The 21813-nt window shown below is 32.1% G+C and overlaps 1 pseudogene; it reads left to right on the forward strand.

Moving 5' to 3' along the window:
- The first annotated feature begins 7498 nt into the window (after window positions 1-7498).
- Window positions 7499-19486, forward strand: LOC118900627 (annotated as a pseudogene).
- The last annotated feature ends 2327 nt before the right edge of the window (window positions 19487-21813 follow it).

The following is a 21813-nucleotide window of genomic DNA, read 5'->3' on the forward strand; positions in this document are numbered from 1 at the left end:
ATACCAGCATCTTCAGTGATTACTGAAGTCATTTTTTAGCAATTCCATTTGTCCCCAAACTCTTGCCTTCCAAAAATTCTTTTTTTTCCATCCTAAAGGTAGGATTTACTGATCTTGGCTTTGTTAACTCCCCAAAAGCCTTGATAAACCTACTCTTTGAACATCCTACTTATTATATTGTACCTCACAATTAGCTTGAAGAATGCGTATCACAATTATATCTCCTCACTAAAAGTAAACATTCCTTGCTGTCTGGCTTAATTATCCTCATTTCTATATGTATTTCTCTGTTTGTATTTATTATTTTTAATAACAACAATGTAAATTTTTCACATTACATTAATTATATACATGCTTATAAGGATTATGAGCATTTTATTGTATTTTATCTGTACAGTAGATCTATGGGCAGACTGTTATATGAGTTTACAGATACAGAAACTCTGAAACATTGTTTATCCTTCTGGTAATTGGATGAGACAGAACACAAACCCAAACAAAAGTAAAGACCAGTGAGCTTCCTAGGGTTCCGTAGCTGTCACCTGAGTAAGAGAAGGTGTGTAGACTGGGTAGAATCTATATATTCTACTCACCTTGGAATGGGCTCATAAAAGTGCTAATCGTAGATGAGGATCTCATAAATACTGAAAATTATAGCTGACACTGACTTCATTAGGTGATTAGTAAGCTGATTAATTGATAGGGAAATAATAGAATGCTCTCAAAGAATACATAGTGTATCATTTTAGAAATGGTGCTTGGCATTGCCTTCTGAATGTGCATTTCATTGATCCCAGCACTGAAAGGCACGTTGTATACCTGAGAGCCTGGCTAATACTTTTGACTTTCCATTTATATTTCTCTTAATTTATCTCCTTATCTTATTACCTCCTCAACCTCAGATAATAATTTATAGAGATCTATAATGGAAAATGAACCCAAATATCAATGTTAATAGTATTTGTTATAGATAACGTATGAAATTTTAATATTATTGATGTTAAATAATTAACTTTCTGTTAGCCTCAGGGGAAAAAAAATGTTCATCTTTTCCTCAGGTTAGAGACATTTTTATTCATTGGAGCCATTGTATCAACATAGTATTCTCTTATTTTCCAATATTTTCCACATTCAATGAAGAGAACAGATTTTTTTTCTATTCTATGAATAATTACATAGAGTAAATTCTAATTTGAATCAACAATCTTAGGAATTTACAAAGCATTTAAAAGTTATTATCAGTAATACTTATTTTCTCAATTTAGTTTTAGTTTACACAATTACTTTCAATTTCGTTTGTGAAGTCCTAGAGATTAATAAGAAAATGGTCCAAATTGCATTTTTCTATTTAGGAAGCTGAATAATGATTATTCATCTTTGCAAAAAGCACAAAAAGTAACACAGTATTTTCAACCTTATTCTCCCTTATTTTCATGGTACCATTCAATGTGAAGTGGGTAAAAATGCTTTTTCAGTTTCTTCTCTAAAATAAATAATTCCCTGAGGGTCACTCATTCAGTTTGTCCACGCATATCTTTTACACCAGAAATTAATTTAGAAAGGTTGACTAAGTGATCACCTATTTCAGAGACAGAAGAAGCCATCCAATCAGTGTTAATCCTTATGAGCAAGGATTTTGGAAGTAAGATGAATATATGTTATAGTATGATATTATATACTGTATATTATCTGGTATAAGTATAAATATAGACTTAGTATATACATAGTTCTTACAGATCAATAATATAAATATTACCTTAATTAAATATACAAATACATGAACAGATATTTTAGAAAGAAGTAATACAAATGGTGAATATGCATGTTTTTAAAAAAATCAACCTTCTAAAAATCAATAAAGCAATTATAATAAAATTCTTATTTTTTTGTTACACACTTATACAATCATTCCCTACACACACATTCTTGGACAGGGTATTGAGAAACACTTTAACAAAGTTAAAGATAAATATGACAATATGTATAATAAGTTTTAGAAATCTTCATATTCTTAGATCTACTAACTATTCTAAGAATTCATCCCATGAAAATAATCTTAGCATAAATGCCCTCAAATAACTGTAAACAAGAATTTTCAGCACTGTCTTTATTTATGATTGCATAAATGACAAATAAACCTAATGTCCAAATTGCAAATATATTAAATAAAGCATTATCTATCTATAAATAGAATTTTAGAAATCACATTTTCAAAACTGAGAAATGAGGTATAGTATATAGTGATAATGTAATTGTAAACAAAAAATCAAGAAATAAAGCTTTATATAGTGTAAGATACAATGTATTTAATACAAGGTAAAATAAAATGTATATTTTATAAATATACATTTATACATGAAATAGCTGTACAATAAATTACCACATTTTTAGAGTAGATATTACTGTGTGATATCCATACCTTATTCTACACATTAAATTATATTTCTCTGTTTTCAAATTTCATCAATAAATATGTATTATATTATAATTAGAAACATATTACCAAACGTTTTAAAAGCTACACATTTTATATTGAAAAATTAAAATAGAGACATGTAAAGTATAAATGAGTTCAATACAACAGCAAGTATTTTTGGTAAGCTGCATTTAAATCAATTTTTAAAAGTTAACCTCTGTATAAATGAGTGTATGTAAGATAAAAAAGAAAAAGCAGAGAAAGAACAAGCAATCCATCAAATAACTATAAATAATTAATAAACATGGGAATATTGTTCGTAATCTTAAGCAATTAAAGCTATATAAGTGTAACCATTATAAAATTTTCAACTCTGAATTTGACAGATTAAGTAAAACACATGCATACTATTCAATGTTGAAGAGGTGAAAAGAGATGGGCTAATACACTACATATAGAAAATTAAAGTTGTACAATATCTGTGTAGAAAGTAATTTGGAAATTTGCTTTTCTCTTACCTCCAGGAAGTAAAGTCTTCCCTTCCCTCAAGTACGATTGTATTTTTTGAAGTAGAGATTAAAAAGATTCGTTCCGCAAAAAATGTGTTCTCCCTCCAGTCTAAAAACAGATTGACTTTCTTCCTATATCCAGTTTCTGTATTAGAGATCCCACTTATGCAGGAGAGGCCCACACCTACCTGAAAAGGACTGTAAGCTTACTCTATGATACCTGCAAGATAACTTATCAAAATATTGCAGAATAAGACTAATATCTTAACAGCTAAAACAAACTAACAAACAAAACTGGAAGCAGTGGCCGATGTGTTTTTTACTGATATGATCAAATATGTTTACAACAGTGTTATTTACTAAGTAAATAATTGGAAACCAGCTAAATATTCAACAATAAAAAATAAACTATCATGCAGCCGTAGGAAGTAATATGTATTTATTAAAAATAAGTTTTGAAGAATTATAATACCAGAAGTTTAAAAAAGCATAATGTAAGGATGTCTCTGCATTATGATCTATTGTATCTCGTACATGTGTGGGTGTGGGTGTGGGAATGTGTGGACAAAAAGGGAGTGTCAGGGTGTGTGTAGGGAAGAAATGGCTTATGCGAAATATACCACATTTTAATGGGGGTTATATTTGGTTTCTGGAATTATGGAGAGTGATTTTTTTTCTCTCACAATTTTTGCATTTGCTAAATTATTTTGAATCAGAAAATATTCAAAAAGCTTAAATTATCTACTCTCATACTTCCACTATAAAGTTCAAATATTTAAAATAGGCTTACCAAGACTTAGGCATGAATGAATTTAAAAATACATTGACAAATAAAAATGGTCAATATCATTAATAATTTATCAATTTAAAAAATCATAAATGATATTACCATTTGTATCTGTCAGATTGGAATATTAAGAATCTTCCTATTACCCAATGGATGGGGGAAAAATCATACTCATACTATTACTGAGAGTACTAATGGATGACACAGTTTAGGAGGGTAGGCAGCAATGAACACCTGAACACATATATTCCTTTATTTAGGAATTTACACTTTTTCTGATCAAAAGTTAGGAATTTATACTTTTTCTAATCAAAAACAAATGCGTAGAGATAAATAAATATGAATAATCTCTGTGATTTTTTTTCTAATAGCAAAAAGTATATATGTTATATAGTAACAATGCAGTGTTTGGAAGGTGTAAAAATATTTTGTTAATTAAAAACATCTGATTTCAGAATGATATGTAAAATATTTTTACATTTTTACACAATATCCAGATTAAGCAGGAAGATATCAATCATTTATAAAATACAATTATCCATACTTTCTGTCTGCATAGAAAATTTAGGAAAGAATACACTACAAATCTTTGACAATGGTTTTACTGATTGAGGTTCATGAATTTTTACTTTCTACTCTTTGTCCCATGGTGTACACTACTTTCATAATAGTATTATTATAGTTAATAATGATAAGAAAAGCATGCCACTTGCTGCCATTTAATTCACTGCCATTAAGGTCAGAGCTGATTTAATTTTCCTTAATTAGTATGCTGAATCTGATATTATCGTTTGAAACTGAAAAATTATAAATGCCATCTTTTTTTTATCAAGGGAATAAACATTTTTACTTTCAGAATAATGACTTGCTTTTGCTTTGTTCAGTCATACTTTATTGCTGTTAGGTTGGATTTCACTAAATCCTCCTGTGTTATCTGGGTATTATATAGAATAATAAACTTTTTATTGCATTTAATTATTTTAGCAATTGAAAGGTCACTAATAATTTCCATTTTTACTCTTTTTTTTCAAAATCATAATTTTTATCCATCAGAAGTAATTCTTAATGAGATTTTTTTAAAACCTAAAAAGTAAAAATTAAAACACTCACTGGAGGCAATCAGGATGTCCAGAAGTAATTGATATTCCAACTACCAAAAACAAAGAGAGGTGGAAGTATTGGGTGATAGTTAATTCTATAGAAAATAAGTCCTGATATCAGTACCCAAAGACTAAATATGTAAATCCTTAAATTTCAATTAAGGGTGATGAAGTAATTATTACAGTAATAATAAATTTTGTTGTATCAGTTAAAACATTGAACTCAGATAATAGAGGGTATACCAAATACACAGTAACTTTAAAATTAGAACCATGCCTATTATTTTTCAACACAATTAATTTCAAAAGAGAAGATGTATATCCTAAAATTACTCATTGTATGTAAATATATTTTACAATTACTTTGAGTTCTGAAGAGTCATTTTATAGTCAATATAATGCATTCCTAAAAATAAGTAAATGGATAAAAATACATTTATATACACTAGAAAATACTACACACACACACATACACATACACACCCTAAATTGGTTAAATTCTTAATTCTTAAATCTCCAAAGGAAAAAAAAAGCTGCCAATAAACCAGGGATTGTTTCCCCAAATTGAGATTTCCCTGTTCAATATCTTTGATTTTTTTTATCAAAGATTTTTTGTCAGTAAACCTTTGCCAAACCTTTGTTTTACACATTTGATTTACATTGTAGACCAAAGATACAATAGGGTGACTGCATTCAATTGTTAAATTCAAGCTTTCCCATTCATCTAATTTTTTTTATTACCATCATTTCTGTAGTTCCTTTCACTATGTTCTCTTATTGTGAAATGCAATTTGCTCTCCACAATTTGAAACCCTCCCACCCAAGTTCACAAACAAGCGCTCTTTTTATGTTAGACATGATCATTTGAATGGTCTTGTTAGGAATTAGTGGTAAAACTAGCAATGAATGTTTATTATTTTTGAGGCAATTATTAAGACCAAAGAGGCACATGTTATTGACATGAGACCACATCTAACAAGAGCCCTAATCTAGGATCCATGATAGGTCTGGATTGCATCACAGAATGAAAAAGTCTGAAAATTCTGTGTGTGTGTGTGTGTGTTTCCGTGGGAGTCCTAAACTTTCATTGACTTAAGAACAGTAGGGAAACACCTTCCACAAAGACTTCAGTAACTGGTTAAACAATCACGAATCACCCCTAGTTAGTTTTCTTCTCTCCTGAAAGCTAAAACAATTGTTGCTAAGCTCCACCCCAAAAGAAAACTACTTGTTTTACAGTATTCAACTACATCAGGTATTGATTTTAGAATAATATTCAATTCAATATTATGTTGCTTAGATTATTTTTAAATTACTGATCTAAAGATCATAGTACATGGTATTAAGCCTTTATAAGAGAGTTAGAAGGAAAAAAAGAGTATATTATTTTGAGGTCCAATTAACAGGGCAAGAGAGACTCTCAGATGAGAAATAGTTGCGACCTAAGGGTTATTTTTTTATTCCTCAATTCCGCTTTACTAACTGAAAATATTGATTAGAAAATAATAAAGTTAGACCTCAGTGCCACATCCATCTTCTTGTGGTAAGAGGGCAGCACTAGTAGAGAGGTTCCTATTAAATATAGGTGTCATTTTTATTCCTTATGCACTTCTTTCTATTCTGCAGTTTCCTGAGGGATGTGAAAATAAACACACTTAAGAGATTTCACAAGAACTGTATTACTTCAAGATGATATGCTGCAATCTTTTTCCTCCAAAAAAAATTAGATCTTTTATTATTGTGTCGTTTATTCATACATTGGGCTTTTAATCTGTAATTGTGACTGTGTCCAGAACATAAATACCATAATTAGTATGAAAAGCATTTAAATGGAACAACAACCAATGTTGGTTAAAAGCAATTCCACTGTACAAGAAGCTACATACCACATGTGGCAGAAATAAAAGTAGAAATTTGATTAAACATCAGTGCAGGACACCTACCACAAAAATAGTGAGGTACAGATTTGTGAATTACAGGGCATATGAAATATGTGTTCTTAACTTCTAAGTGTATTGAGACAGAGATTGGGATATTATTTTATTGTTAGTTAATAACTTTATTAAATTATACTCTGAGAATGAAATTTGCATAAAAAGACTCATTTTAGGATTTTTTGTTGGAAAATTCTTTGTGACCTATTACACATGCATGAAGAGAATATGCATCATCTGTTTTTCAGGAATAGGATCAATCTGTCTACGTGTCAATAAATTCATACACAGACATAAAATCAAAATTTTAAGTTTTTCTGTTCAACTCATATTGCCTCACTAAAATTGTAAGGCTTTATCTAACAAATCATTTTATGTGATTTTTTTTTTTATACTACTGTTCTATTACCTTACTCACTTTCAACTTCTTTATCAGTCTCTGAGACAGATGCGTGAAAATCTCCTGCTGTGATTGTGGATTTGCCAATTTCTCCTTTTAATTATTAGCATTATTTAAAAATATCTCTGGTAGTAACTTTACTAGCATCATAGTGTGTATTGTTCTTTTTGCTGTTATAAACACTTTTTATTTCTATATTTGTGCAAATATTATTTTGAAAAAGGAGGATTAACTTACATCAATTTACCTTTTACTGGGGTGAACAATGAATATTAAAACTGATTACTCTGTAATATTGGGTAGTGACATCTGATATAAGGAAAAATAAAGTTAGGTAAAGAGATAGCGTTTGATGGCAAGCCGCTTTGAGGCGATGCTTTGGAATAGAGTCCTGAGAGTGCGTGATAGATTAAGTCATGTTGGTTACTGGCAAATAGTGTTCCAGGAAGTAACCACAGGTTCTTCCAGGTCTGGGGAAGGTAGGCTTAAAGGAAAATTTCAGTAATGGAAAGGCTACCTGGCTAGAGTGAGCAATGGGAAATGTGGAATAAAATGGTGTTAGAGGAAGAGTTTAAGCCATGCCGAGGATTAAATTTGAGTTTTGATCCATTTGGTACTGAAAGCTACTAGAGTCTGTTAAATCTGCTGAAGCAGATTTCTATTAGTATTTACTAGCCGTATTTTCTTCCATCTCTTATTTTGATATAGTATAGGTAATTTTGTTTTGTGCATATCTTTTAAAGAGCACCTTGCCACTTGTTTGTTTTAATTGAGTTATATTTGACATACAACACTGTAAGTTTAAGACGTACAACACTGATTTGATACATTTATATTGCGGTATGATTACCATAGTGGCATTAGCTAACACTTGTATTGCTTCATATAATTGTCAGTTTTTCTTGTCTTGAGAACAATTAAAACCTAATCTCTTAGAAAGTTTAATGTTGATAATATAGGTTGGTTGTCTATAATCACTGTACTGTTTATTAAGTGTCTAGGACTTATTTATCTACTGGTCGCAAGTATGTACCCTTAAACAACATCTCTCCCATAACCCCCATGCCCCAACTCCTGGTAACCATCATTTTACTCTCTGCTTTTACAATGTCAGGTTTTTTTAGATGTCACATATAAGAGATATCATATAGTATTTGTCTTTCTCTGTCTGATTTATCTCACATATCATAATGTCCTCAAGATCCATCTATGTTGTTGCAAATGGAAGAATTTCCTTTTTTCTCATGGCCAAATAGTATTCCATTGTATAAATATACCACACTCCCATGTTTATTGTAACATTATTCACAATAGCCAAGATATAGAAATAACCTAAGTGACCATCAATGGATATTGTTTTTATCTAACCTATGATTGTCTATATTTTTGTGAGACAGAATAGAATGGTAATCAACAAAATGTTCTCTGGATTCAGTTTTGTGACCTTGGACAAATTTAACTAAATTATCTAGACTGTGGCTTCCTTTTTGTGAAATAAGAATAATTATAGTACTTATATGATGAGTTTGCTTGAAGAAGTAAAAAATTTAATATATGTAAAGCCTTTAGAATAGTGACTAGTTTATGTAAAGTACTTAACATAAAATTAGCTTTTATAATGTCATTAATGATTTATTACATTCACATTTATTGTAGTGATTTTATACACACATTTGCATGCACACGTATACACATATATGTAATTATTAGTAATATCATACTGTGAGTTGTTTTCTTTCTTTGCTTATTTTTTCTTCCAGCTTTAGGTTGGATTAACAGATTTCTTTTAACTACTTTGTTTAATCCATACAGTACAGAAGCTAATTGTATTGTATTTCTGTTTTGTTAGTGGCTATCCAATTGAGAATTTCTCAAAACTCTGCTTTTAGACATAAGGAAAGAAAGCGATGTCTGTTTATGAACTGAAAGTGTATTGAAAATAAACAAGTGAATCAATGTCACAACACTCTGACTACTGGCATTAATATTGAGTATTTAGTATACTCAATTATTGTCTCATTGAACAAATTAAACAGCATAGATTTTTAGCTTTAGAATAAATAAGTGCATGAATAAACTATTGCTTCTGGTATAACTTTTGTGACATGGACTACTGAAAATTTTCAGGAAAAAGGATTGGGGAGAAATCACAATAGTAAATGGTCTTTCAGTAACTGGTTTGGCAGGTTGTAGTGCATATCTTACTTATTTGAATGATATTTTGAGAATAAATCAACTCTTTTTGCTTTCTCTCTAAAAAAGAAATTAAAATTATGGACCATATGTATCCAAACCTTTGTCCAAAAGGAGGCATCCCTACAATACCCATTGAGGAAGGATACCTAGGCCAAAAGAATGTTCTTCTTTGGGGACCATAAGTGGAACTGATTATTGCTTTTGTTCTCCATAGGATTAACCAATTAGACCTCTTTTAAGACCTGCCTTAGTTGATTGGCCTATGGGATAAAGGAGATTGGACTACAGTTTCCTTTGGTGCTTGGATCCTCTAAGTAACTCTATTCCAATGACATAAAGTTCTAAATCACCATTATTAATTTTAGTTAGAAACTCCATTTATTAAGAAAAATTGTTCATAAGTTAGAGAAACCAATTGAAACTAGCTTAAGCAAAAGATATTCAAGTTTATTATGGGAATGCAGGGAGAATACATGAAACCAGAGGAGGGACAACTGTTGCCATCTTTCATTTCTGCTCCTCTTTCAGCATCTGCTTCATTCTTCTCTGACTCTGTGCACTGGCTTTTCTGTTTCTAAATGCACATGATGACAGTACAGTCTTACGTCTTCTCTCTTTAAAAGGCAAACACATATTGAAAATTAAATTCCTTAGTCACAATTCTAAATTCCCAGAGAAATGACCATAGATCAGAAAATACCCTTGGACTGATTAACTGGTATAAAACATTATTGTTTTGTGTGTATTGAAAGTGAGTCTTTGGGGAAAAAATCTGGTTGGAGGATATTTAACAAAGAGATACTTATCTCAGAAACCAAAAATGTACTGAATAGGATCACCACTGTGAAAGAATAACCCTCATTTCTCTATGTACATATGATTCTGGCTATCCTAGTTATGGACTTATTTTCAGGGTCTGATATTTATTAGGTCCTTAAATATTAGTTATTAAGATATGTTTATAAGGTTCAACCACATTCCTATGACTGACCTGGAAAACATAAATATCTTTAGATGGAAAAAACAACTAAATATGGGACCTAAAGTATACTTCTTAATAGGTCATTGCCTCTAAACATGTGTCAGTATATCTTCAATTACATATGAAATCTTTGTACGGTCAATTCTTTATAAAATAATATACTGTAGTATTATCTAAGCTAATTTTTATTCCTTAAAACAGTTATAGATGTTATGGGAAAGAATCAAGGCAATTAGATTACAACTGAAAATATTTTTATCTATCATGGCTCTTCTATTAACTAGGATGAGACTCAAAAATAAATTGCCAATGACCTTTTAGGACTATAAAAGTTAAAACTTATTTTCCCATGAGTTATTTTTTGCTTATCAACCTATAATATCTCAGTTACGCTTTTTGGCTCATATACTTTATTGAAAACACTATGGCTACAGTTCAGTAGCTGGACTTCTCCTAGATCTTTGCTGGTGGGTAAACCATAGGTAAGAGTGGCTGACTATTAAACATTAAAAAATTAAAGTTTTTTCAGTAAAATCTGTTTGAAAATACCTCCTTTTAACATTTGTCATGTCTACAACTGAAAATTTAGAAGGTGAAGAAGAGAGATTACCCAAGAAGCCATAAATTGTCATACATGTTTAAAGCAGTTAAAAGTGAAATTAAGGTACAATACAGAAGAGTAGTTTCTGTATTCTTTCCTTGGCCTAAAGTCTATCATTAGGGCCAATATTTTGATCTATGTATTAACATTTCCTAGTCTAGAGTTATGAAATTAAGTATAGACATATATGTTCTAGTCAATGAATTCCACATTTTGATTTCTATACAATATAAAAGTCAAAAAAAGGTCAGAGATCCACAGATATAAAAGATGAGAAAACTGAAATCCAAAGAAGAAAAGTGTGATTTTTCTAAGGCCACATCAGTAGTAGTGGCAAAACATGATCCATCACAAGCCTACTGGTTTCCACTTGTACTTTCACTACTTCACACACTCTCACCAGGTAGCCTTCCTGTTACTTGCTTATGGGTGAATTGCAGACTTCTCATCTGTTCTCTTCTCACTGTATAAGACCCACTATTTCTACCACGATTGAGATAAGCAGTGTTATTTATAAGACTCTAGTCATAGTGGTCTGAATATTGTTAGGCCGGAGCAATTTTTGGTTGAAAACAAGTTGATCAACTCAAACATTTGGTTAAAATGACAACTGGTACATCCCAAGGAATAGCTTACTCTTAGATATTTAGTTTCATTCAAAATTTCCCCTTAATATCAAACATCTAACTTCTAAATTTTCTCCATAGCAATCAATGCAGAGTAGAAATAATTCATTACATACTTACATTTGTTTAAAATTGATACAAATGTGGAAACATCCATAAATATTTGCAGTGCCATATCATGGTTATTATCAATTATGATTTAGGCCTAAGCTTGCTGTGAATTAACAAAATTGCATATAGCTCTATCATTCAAGTCATTTCACTAGGTACTGTGAATGTTGTGCTATATTATTATGTGAGCATAAAAACGTCTCTTTTTCCTACTCATGAAGTAAATTTATATCCATAAAGAAGCTCACCCCTCAGTAATAAACAAGGCATGCATTCAATGAGTTTATTTCTGAGGAAAAAAAACAGTTATTTCCATCACAGTAATACTTTCTAGTAGTTCCTGTGGATGAGGTTGAAAAGCGGGGACACTCAATGCCTTTTAAAAGGAATGGCAGAGGGCATATTTTATAACTAAAAGCAGACAAGTCTCTTTTCTCCCAAGTAAAATGGAGTGTTTTCTAAAGAAGTTCCTTTTTTACAAATCACAGGAGCATTCTCATTTTTTCACCTGAAATACCTCTCCAGTTTTTTCATTGAATTTCCATAGTTCTTGGAATGCAAAGAAATGACTTTAAATTATCACTTATTTTACTTTTTATATGAACCCTCTCCATTTTATTGGAAAATGAGTTTATCCTTTAGACATTTCAATAATTAATCTATGTTTTATGGCCAGCTGCTTCCAGACATTCTTAAGATTTATCCCAAGTTCTTGTGGTTAGTCAGCAAGGCAGCACATGTTTATGGAGTATCAGGTGCATGGATAATCTAGTGTTGGCATAAGTTTCATACAGAATTTAGATTTTAGGAATTATGTTTAAAAATATTTACTATGACTTTATATTCTCTTGCCCTTAATTTCTTAGGAAAATAAGAATGTCATTAGAAATGCATATTACCATATATTTAGTGAAATTGGTGATAATTATGATGTGAGTAAAAACATCTTTCTTGAAACACTGTTATCTTGGCTGTTTAGTATTAACAGCATTCCTGGTGGATTTTACAATTAAGTTGTTATTTGGTGAACATGCATAAGAGATTCAGATGTATAGGAATTATCACTAATTATAAACTAGCTGGTCATGAATGCATATTGACAAATTTCAATTCTTTTTTCAAATTACTATTAACTTTCCAATAAAAAAAACAGAAGTTTTAAATTCAGTAAAAATTTGTGTAAAAATGTCTCCTTTTAACCTTTATATGTTGGAAAACCAGGTTTTTGTTTTGAAGAAAGAAACCTCATCAAGGCCATGACCCTATTCATACAGTAAGGGCAGTAAAAGGCATTAGAAACACATGCTCGTGGATTCCTCCGGCCTCGTTAGTGAGTAAAGGATATGCATGTCATAAATCCAATTGGGCCACATCAGCAACACTACATTAAGCAGCATATACAATTTGCACATTTATGGAATGATATGCTTAGCATTTATGAAGACTCATTTTTCTATTGCCTGAAAAGAAACAATACTAATAGTGTGCGCAATTGAGGGCTCCCAAGAATAATGGAAAAATTGGTGAATTGTAACCACATTTAGTACTATGTGCTGCCTTGAAAGCATAATGAATTCCTCCCTATTGTCTTCACAGAACATCAATGCAGATAAATAATTTATAAAACTGCTAGAATAACACAGGAGATGATGAAGGGATGGTGACCAAGGTAGTCTCTAAAGATGCAGCCTTGCTTCCTTGTACATCTCCCATGCCCCAACTTACTGAAGAATCCTCTTGATAAGTCAATTCAATTCTAAAAGTATTTATTAATAATCTTCTCTGATAGGTGCTACACAGTAAGTAGGAGTCCTTTATCTCCAGGAATAATAAAGCACACTGAGAAAAAGAAACAATATCTCTATAGAAAATACAGAGTTAAGAAGCAAAATGAATGGTGGAAAATAACACAAAAAAATCAAAGAAAAATGCAATAAGAGGAAGGAGAAATTGGGAAATCTTTAGAAATGAGTAGGACCTTGGATAGATGGTAATGTATGGATATAAAAGTGGTGTGGGAGAGAGAGACAGAGAGCAAGACAGAGAGAGAGAGTAAACGAGCAAGCGAGCAGATGGTAAATGACTTAATGTGATGATGAAAGTCAGGCTGTCCTGGCCTTGTCCTCGGGGTGGTTTTAGTTCTTAGTTTAGATGTGTGGCCCCTTTTCAGAAAAAAATAATTGCCCAATTAGACATCATCACTTCAACCACAGAAGACTCCAACCGAACCAAAAAACGTAGGAACTCTTGGGCTGGACGGTACCTGGGCCAACCCTCATATCATAGGGAACAATACAAACACAGGTGTTTTCTTTTATAGCTTAAGAAAAGAATTCTACAAGAAAGTGTCAGCCTGGAAACAGTGTAAGTTTTCCCAGGTCTACAAACAACATTTTTCACATAACTTCGTCGCTCAAATACTGCTTTATCCCCTGCAGAGAATACAATTCTAAAATAATATCAGAATTATAAGGATTATTAAAGGCTACACATTTCAACTGCCAATTATTAGAAGAAGTGCAAAGGCCGCAACTGGACATTGTCTTATATAGGGATTGCTTGATGTCACAGCCTTAATTCCTCTTCTGTGACAGCAATTTCCTGTCTTGCCTTTTCTACCACCTCCCTTGTTTCAACTTCAACCACTCTCTGCTCTCATCCTAACCACCTCTTAATTATGCTTCCATTTTCTTCTGGTTTATAAGTACTCTCCCTCCTGTTTTCACAGTCTTTCTTATCTAAGGATGAATTGATGGTATAATTTGTTAATTACTCTCTTGTGAGCTTTCTCAAGGTCTTCCATCCTCTGTCCTTTTGTGTCTACAATCCTGAGTCAATCTAAACATTTAGCTTCCCCATATGTACACAGGTGGTAAGTATGACTGCAAGAAATCACAAAACTGTGCACATTGTTGCAACTACAAATATACATGGTATTAAATTTTAAATGGATCCTCAATATCCTTCTTTTTATTTGTCTTAACTCCATTTCCTGTTACCCAAGTTTGCTATAAAAAACTTAATTTCTTTTAAGTATCTTACTGTACCTTTAGATTAATTACTTTATAAAATTGATATCTCCTACAGCATATAGAACAGTGAAATCATCATGTAGGAGAATCTTCAACTTAATGACTTGTGACCCCATGATTATCTATTAAATACCTATTTTTACTTCTTTCTACCCATCTCAGAAATTTTATTGTTTTCAATTTTTTTTTCCTGAATTCTATTTGTTTTTAGCTGTTTGTTGATTTTGGCCCATCAATTATTTTCTATATCTTCAGCATATTTTTCTCTAGAAGCATCTTTCCTTTGGCATATTTATTTATTGATTTCTTTCCAATTTCTTTTAGCTACTATATCCTTCATACTAAAAATTAAAATTATTTCCTGAAGTACACATACCAGCTTTTGGGAAATCCACAATTTCTGTATGATTTAGCATTCAGAAGGGACCACAGTTGAGATTAAAAGAAGATGATATTAACAAGCAAAATCAGAACTGTGCAGGGCAGAATGAGGTGTATGGCCATCAAAATAATGAACTACCTAATTCCACCTTTGTATACAAATGATTGGAGTATGAATGGATGCTTGGTCTGCCTTGGGGGGCAGGGATAGTTGGTTCAATTATTGCAATTAGTACTAAAATATATCCACAGTGTTACCACATTTTCAGGTAATTGTCTTTTAAATTGAAGAATACATGTAGAGTGACTCACATATCAACTGGCACCTAAAAATTCTGTGTACAGTAGTAAAGCTATTTGATTCATAAGAAATTAAAGTCCCATTCATTTTTGAAGAGTTTTAAAATATTTTGTTTTACAAAATTTGAGGAAATACTCTAGGATATTCTATCTGTACACTGGTGTATAAAACAATGATTAGAACTGAAGAGTTAACAGCAAATTTTGTTCTTTTTTCTTTCTGGATGGGTAGAAAGCAGGCAGAATATAATACAATTCTTTAATTAGTGTGCATTCCATTTCTGCTTGTTTTCAAGTTTGTTTTATCATTAAATTGTCTTACAAATGTATAAAAAGTATTGTGTTACCCTTTATTTTTGGATTCCTGAACCTGATTTCAACATGTACGGGTGGAGTCCCCACACATACAACAAACAGTGCTCTGACACCAGCTGGGTGTCTTATAATTTAACTCAGTTGTGACACTATTTACTTGGAGATAGCATCAGATTCCACAGGTTAAGCATTCAGTCTTACAAGACTGACCCCCCACCCCCACCATTTCAGCTGTTACCTGTGTTTCTGCCCAACTAGCTATAAATCAGAGGTTCCTATAAATCCTCTCCTCGGGTTCTATTAATTTGCTAGAATGGCTCCCAGAACTCAGAGAAACATGTTACTAACTAGATCACTAGTTTATTATAAGAGGACATAACTCAAGAATAGCCAGATGGAAGAGATGCACAGGGCAAGGTATGGGGAAAGGACATGGAGCTTCCATGCTCTCTCTGAGTGCCACTCTCCCTAAATCTCCACTCGTTCACCAACCTGGAAGCTCTCAGACCCCATCCTTTTGGGTTTTTATGGAGGTTTCATTATATAATGATTGATTAAATCATTGGCTATGGGTAATTGATCCAACCTCCAGCTCTACTCCTGTCCCCAGAGCTCAGAAGGGTGGGACTGAAGACTAAAAGTTCCAATCCTCTAATCACGTGTTGACTCTTCAGCCAACCAGCCAACAGCCTTAGGTGCTTTCCAAAAGTAACCTCATTAAATAACAAAAGACACGTTTTGCTGTCATCACTTAGGAAATTATAAGTGTTTTAGAATCTCTGTGCCAGAAACAGAGATAAAGACCAAATATATATTTATTATTATAAATCACAAGGTTACATCTTTTATACAAAATTTAATTTAGTACTGTTTATATAGGAAATCTAGTTTTTAAGGAAAAAATGCCTCATATTAGATTTTTCAAAAAATTGTGTACCTCACAACACTTATTCACAAAATAATTACAGACATTCAAAAAAAAAAAAAAAGGCAGAAGAAATTATCTATTTTAAAAATTTAGTTTATTTTTACATCTCCAATAATCAGTATGGTGTTTTAAAGCAAGAATTTTCTTTTTTGACATCACACCATCACACATTAACTTTAAAATAAAAATACATTATTTTCACATTAACATATATTTGTGTCTTGTAGTTAGCACTGTCAATGGAAATAATGAATCAATCTGTAATAGGAATAGAAAAGAGTTTTTCTGAGCCAAACTGAGGACTATAGCCTGGGAGACACAGATTCAAGAAACATTTTAATTGTGTTACACTGGAATACAAAATGAAGGAGGCTTATAAAGGCAAAAACCACAAAATTACATAAACTGTTTTTCAATAGTTAGGTTTGGAGCTGGCAAGAAGTAAGGATCCTGCAGCTATTAGTAGATATTGTTTTAAGAACAGCTGGTGATGTCCTTGAGTCTGATACAGTTCAGAAAATTCAAATTCTCAGTAATACAGGAACGTATCTGAAGCCACATCCACAATGGCCACCCAGCTCCATTTTGAATGCCTGAACCACAGTACTACATTCTGATTTATAAATGCTTTGTTTTCTTTAATGGTTAAAGCCCGATGTATAATGAATGTTTAATAGGCCACGAAGAAGCTGTTTTGGTTAGCCTAAAATTTAAGTTAAATCATGTATAAGTCAGAACGACTTCCCCATACCTCAATATGTGAAAATGTCTTCCATCTGTACCAAGTTAGATCCACAATGTTACCACTTTTCAGGTCGGTGTTAATTAAGTGATTAACTTGAAGAATATATATAGGTGAAATACATATATATATACATATATATGACTATTTGAATTAATATATGTATACATGTGTTAATATCAGAATAATAACATAAAATGGGAACATACTATAAGAATATGTATATATGTATTAATATAAGAATATATGTAGGGTTACATATGTTTATATGTAAATATATATAATTTAAATTTGTCCTAAAAGTAAGGATTAAAGTTTGTTTTAAATAAACATATCTAAAGTAGAAATCAGATTAGATTTTAGAATATTTTCCGCCTTAGGAAAGCCAGGTATTTAGTGCTCTCCATGAACATAGAGTACTATATTATTATTAAATTAATACATTATTATTATTATTATATTTTGATGTTACATACTATTCTGGGCACAAATGTCTGGCCATGTGATTGGACTTTGAAAGCTAATTGTTTAGTATGGGGAATAGATTAGATCTGCCATCAGTGGATTTTTAATACACACTACACTAGATAATTCAAATCTAAAGACAGAGCATTTTATCTAGAAGGTATAGCAGCATGCCACAGGTGGTGGTTTGTGTAAGCAGACTTTGCTAGAGAGATACACCATGTTATAATATGAGTGTTCAAACAGGTAAATGGAGTGTTATAGCATGGAATCCTAAGAGAGGTAGCTTAAAGAAGTCTTTGCCTGAATCCCAGTGTGTTTTCACTGCCAAGAGCAGTACTTGCCGCTCTTTGTTGTTGGGCTTCACATACTCATTTGCCTGCATGCAGGAAGAGTTGAAAATGTCTGGGAATTAATGTCTCCCCAGAACTAGCATTTAACTAATGACTGAAAGATGAAGAGATACAAATATTTCAGGTTTCTTGTATACTAATAAAGAAAAGTCTGAACTGTAACATATACCATCTCCAAATTTCTCCTGTATCATTGAGCCAAAAGTAATATTCATAAACATAGATTAGTAGGGTGCCCTTACTTGGACTTCCTCCTTTCTCAGTCCCAGTTCCCCACTCTCCTACCAGTTACCCCTGGGAACACTTCAAATTAATCTCTTTCACACCAATCCTCCTCTCAGGCTCTGCTTCTGGGGAACCCAAATTAAAACATTGTTCACAATGAAGGAATAAAATAGGGCAACAGTGGGTGAGGGGGAAGGCGTAACTTTAGTTCTGGTGGAACTAATGATACTCATTAGGTTAGTAGAATTGTTTAAGATAGAGAAGGTGAAAAGGTTAGGAATCAGATGCCAGAACTCTAGTACAAGGGACAGGAAAAATATTATTAACTAATTATCTTAAAGCTATATAATGAAAATAAGCAGAACATAGATTGAAAATTATTAATTCTGATTTTCTTTATGAAATTTACAACAATAATATCATCACATTGAAAAATTTTCAGTTTGTCATGGGTAGAGTAAGTGATGGTGAGTTAGTTAGAAGAGGGAAAACCTATTGAACTAATTATTAGCTTTGAGGACAGTTTTAAAGTTCAAATAACAAGAAATAGGGCTTTTAGTGAACTTGAACAAAGGTGTGTAGAGTTCAGTGAAAATGCACTTTCAGAACATATGCAGTTTATAATTCCTGGAGAATATTCTTGTTTTGCCTTCACCATTTGCAGTTGTTGCAAATATTGATTTAAAGACTCTGAAACAAAGAGAAATTTTGCAACCAGTCTTCCTACCAATCTGGGAGTGGTTTCTGGAATCTTGGAACAAAATGTGTTAATGTTTCTGTTAAATTTTGGCGCTATAAATTTCTACCTTGGATACAGTTCAGCACAGGATTTTTTCCCCTATCATGTTCATGAAGCCAAACCCTAAGTGAGATGACAAAAATTATAGGAAGTAGCGGGAAAAATATAAGAAAAAGATAATGGCATGGCCCAAACAAGGGGTTGATTGGAAGAGATAACACATGAAGATAGTGAGGAAGTATTGAGCTGATATCTGAGATTTCAGAAAAAGAACAAAAAATTCTTCAAGTCCAGTTCCTGACTTATCTGAAGGAATTACAGTAGTAAGAAAATTCTGTGCCTGAGACTACAAAACTCTGATGAGTGAAATAAAGAAAGAACTAAATAAATGGAGAGATAGTCCATGTTCATGGATAGGAAGACTCAATATTATCAAGATGTCAGTACTTCCTAACTTGATTTATAGATTCAGTGAAATCCCAGTAAAATCCCAGCAAGTTATTTTATGGATATGGACAAACTGACTCTAAAGTTTATATGGAGAGGCAAAAGACTCAGAATAGCCAGCACAATATTGAAGGAAATGAACAAAGTTGGAGGACTCATACTACCTGTCTTCAAGACTTACTATAAAATTACAATAATCAAGACAATGTGGTACTGGTGAAAGAATAGAGAAATAGACAATTAAAAGATCCGTGGTTGCCAAGAGGTATGTGTGTAGGGGAAAGGTGGGGGGGGATGGGGCAGGAAGGAGGAATGATTACTTATTAGTTAGAAGCCTCTCTTCAGAAAGGCTGAAGAGAGAAGTAACATTTCTGTAAGGATTGAATAGTGAGTGGGGTTTCAATTTGCATATGTTGCTATAGATTGAAAGGTATATGGGAAAAGATATTATGAACTAAAGTATTAAAGGACAACCAGGCAATGTATAAGTGACACAATGTACATATCAACATTCTAGTGTATGAGAGGCTTTGACTCAAGATGAAGATTAAAATGTATGTACATTCTCAAGTGTTAACAATTGAGTGTGAACCTTATATTGTAAACTTATATGGTATACAAAGGGATATGGTTTGCTATAATATTTTACATAGATATTGCTAATCAAGTATCAGCAGGTAATAAATTTTGAGTAACTTTTAGTAATGGTATTAGTAATTGAGTAGACATAAATGGAGATAGATCAGATAAATTGTGGTTATGGAACAATTATTAACTTGATCTGTTTGTATTTGGCTCTGATGTTTTTATAACTTCAGAATTTTTTTAAAATTCATACAACACATTCCCATTGCAATGGTTGAGATGCAATTATGTAGCATAATATATTCCAGATTGCATTCCTTAGAAAATACGTAGATAGATGTTATGGGTTAGATTATGCACCCCACCCCCCAAATATATGCTGAAGTCCTAACCCGCAGTACCTCAGAATGTGACCGTGTTTCCAAACTTTATTACTTTATCAAAGTTATCAAGCTGAAAGGAGGGCATTATGCTAGGCCATAATCCAGTATGACCAAAAGGGGTATTTTGAACATGTGAAGATGGAGACAGAGATTAGAATTATGCTGCCACAAACTAAAGAATGTCTGGGGCTAATAAAAGTTGGAAGAGGCTAGAAAATATCTTTTTTCTATAGGTTTCAGAGGAAGCATGTCCCTGCCAATACCTTGATTTCAGATTTGTAGTCTACAGAACTGTAAGATAATAAATTTCTATTGCTCTAAGATATCCAGTTATGGTACTTTGCTACGGCAACCCTAGGAAACTAATACAATAGATACTGAGGTGAGAAAATAATTTCATGGTCAAAACAAAGTGAGAAACATACTTTTACAAACAACTAGACAGAATTTAAGAATATCTCAGTGACTTCACTGTATCAACCCTTATTTTGATGTTCCTAGAGTGAAACTATTGAATAAAATATTTCTAAAAATATTTGTTAATGGTATAGAACTTTTTCCGCATTGGTCATGTCACATAACTACTGCTCTATGGAACAGAATTTGTGGAATGCAGACATAGAGTGTTTAAATTTAAATAATCACTATAATACTTAGAAAACTCAAACAACATCATTTTCCCTCAGGTTGAACCAGTGAACCTTTTAATTGTGCTTCATTCTTTAGCTTTAATATACGTTTCCATTAGACATTCTCTGAACGCCAGTTGTGCACTTGATAGTAAATCTCAGCCTGAGAAATTTTTGTTGGAAGCGGAGTTTACAAAACCAGATGATCAGATTGGCAAGAACATCTGTAAGAACATAATACCACATTAGTTTCAAGAATCCACCTGCCAGGTAAACATAAAGCAACACCAAATGTAACAATTCAGATATTTGGTTGGGCAAGATTCCTATTGAACATGTTCTCCTTGAATTTTTCATGGAATAAGCAAAATGGCCAAAATTATATATTTTAAACACTGATAATTAGAAAAAAAAATCCCCTAAGACAGTTATATAATTATGACCTCATAATTTGTTGAAATATAATGGGTATTATTAGACATTCATATTTAAGCAGATACCTTATGTTTATTTTGTCCTTTTAATTACTTGCTGTGTCAGAGAATATTACTTCTTTATCAAACCCATTTCCTCTTCTAACTGGCCATCATTACTTCTTTATCAAACCCATTTCCTCTTCTAACTGGC

Source organism: Balaenoptera musculus, chromosome 1 (assembly GCF_009873245.2).
Source record: "Balaenoptera musculus isolate JJ_BM4_2016_0621 chromosome 1, mBalMus1.pri.v3, whole genome shotgun sequence".
NCBI lineage: Eukaryota > Metazoa > Chordata > Mammalia > Artiodactyla > Balaenopteridae > Balaenoptera > Balaenoptera musculus.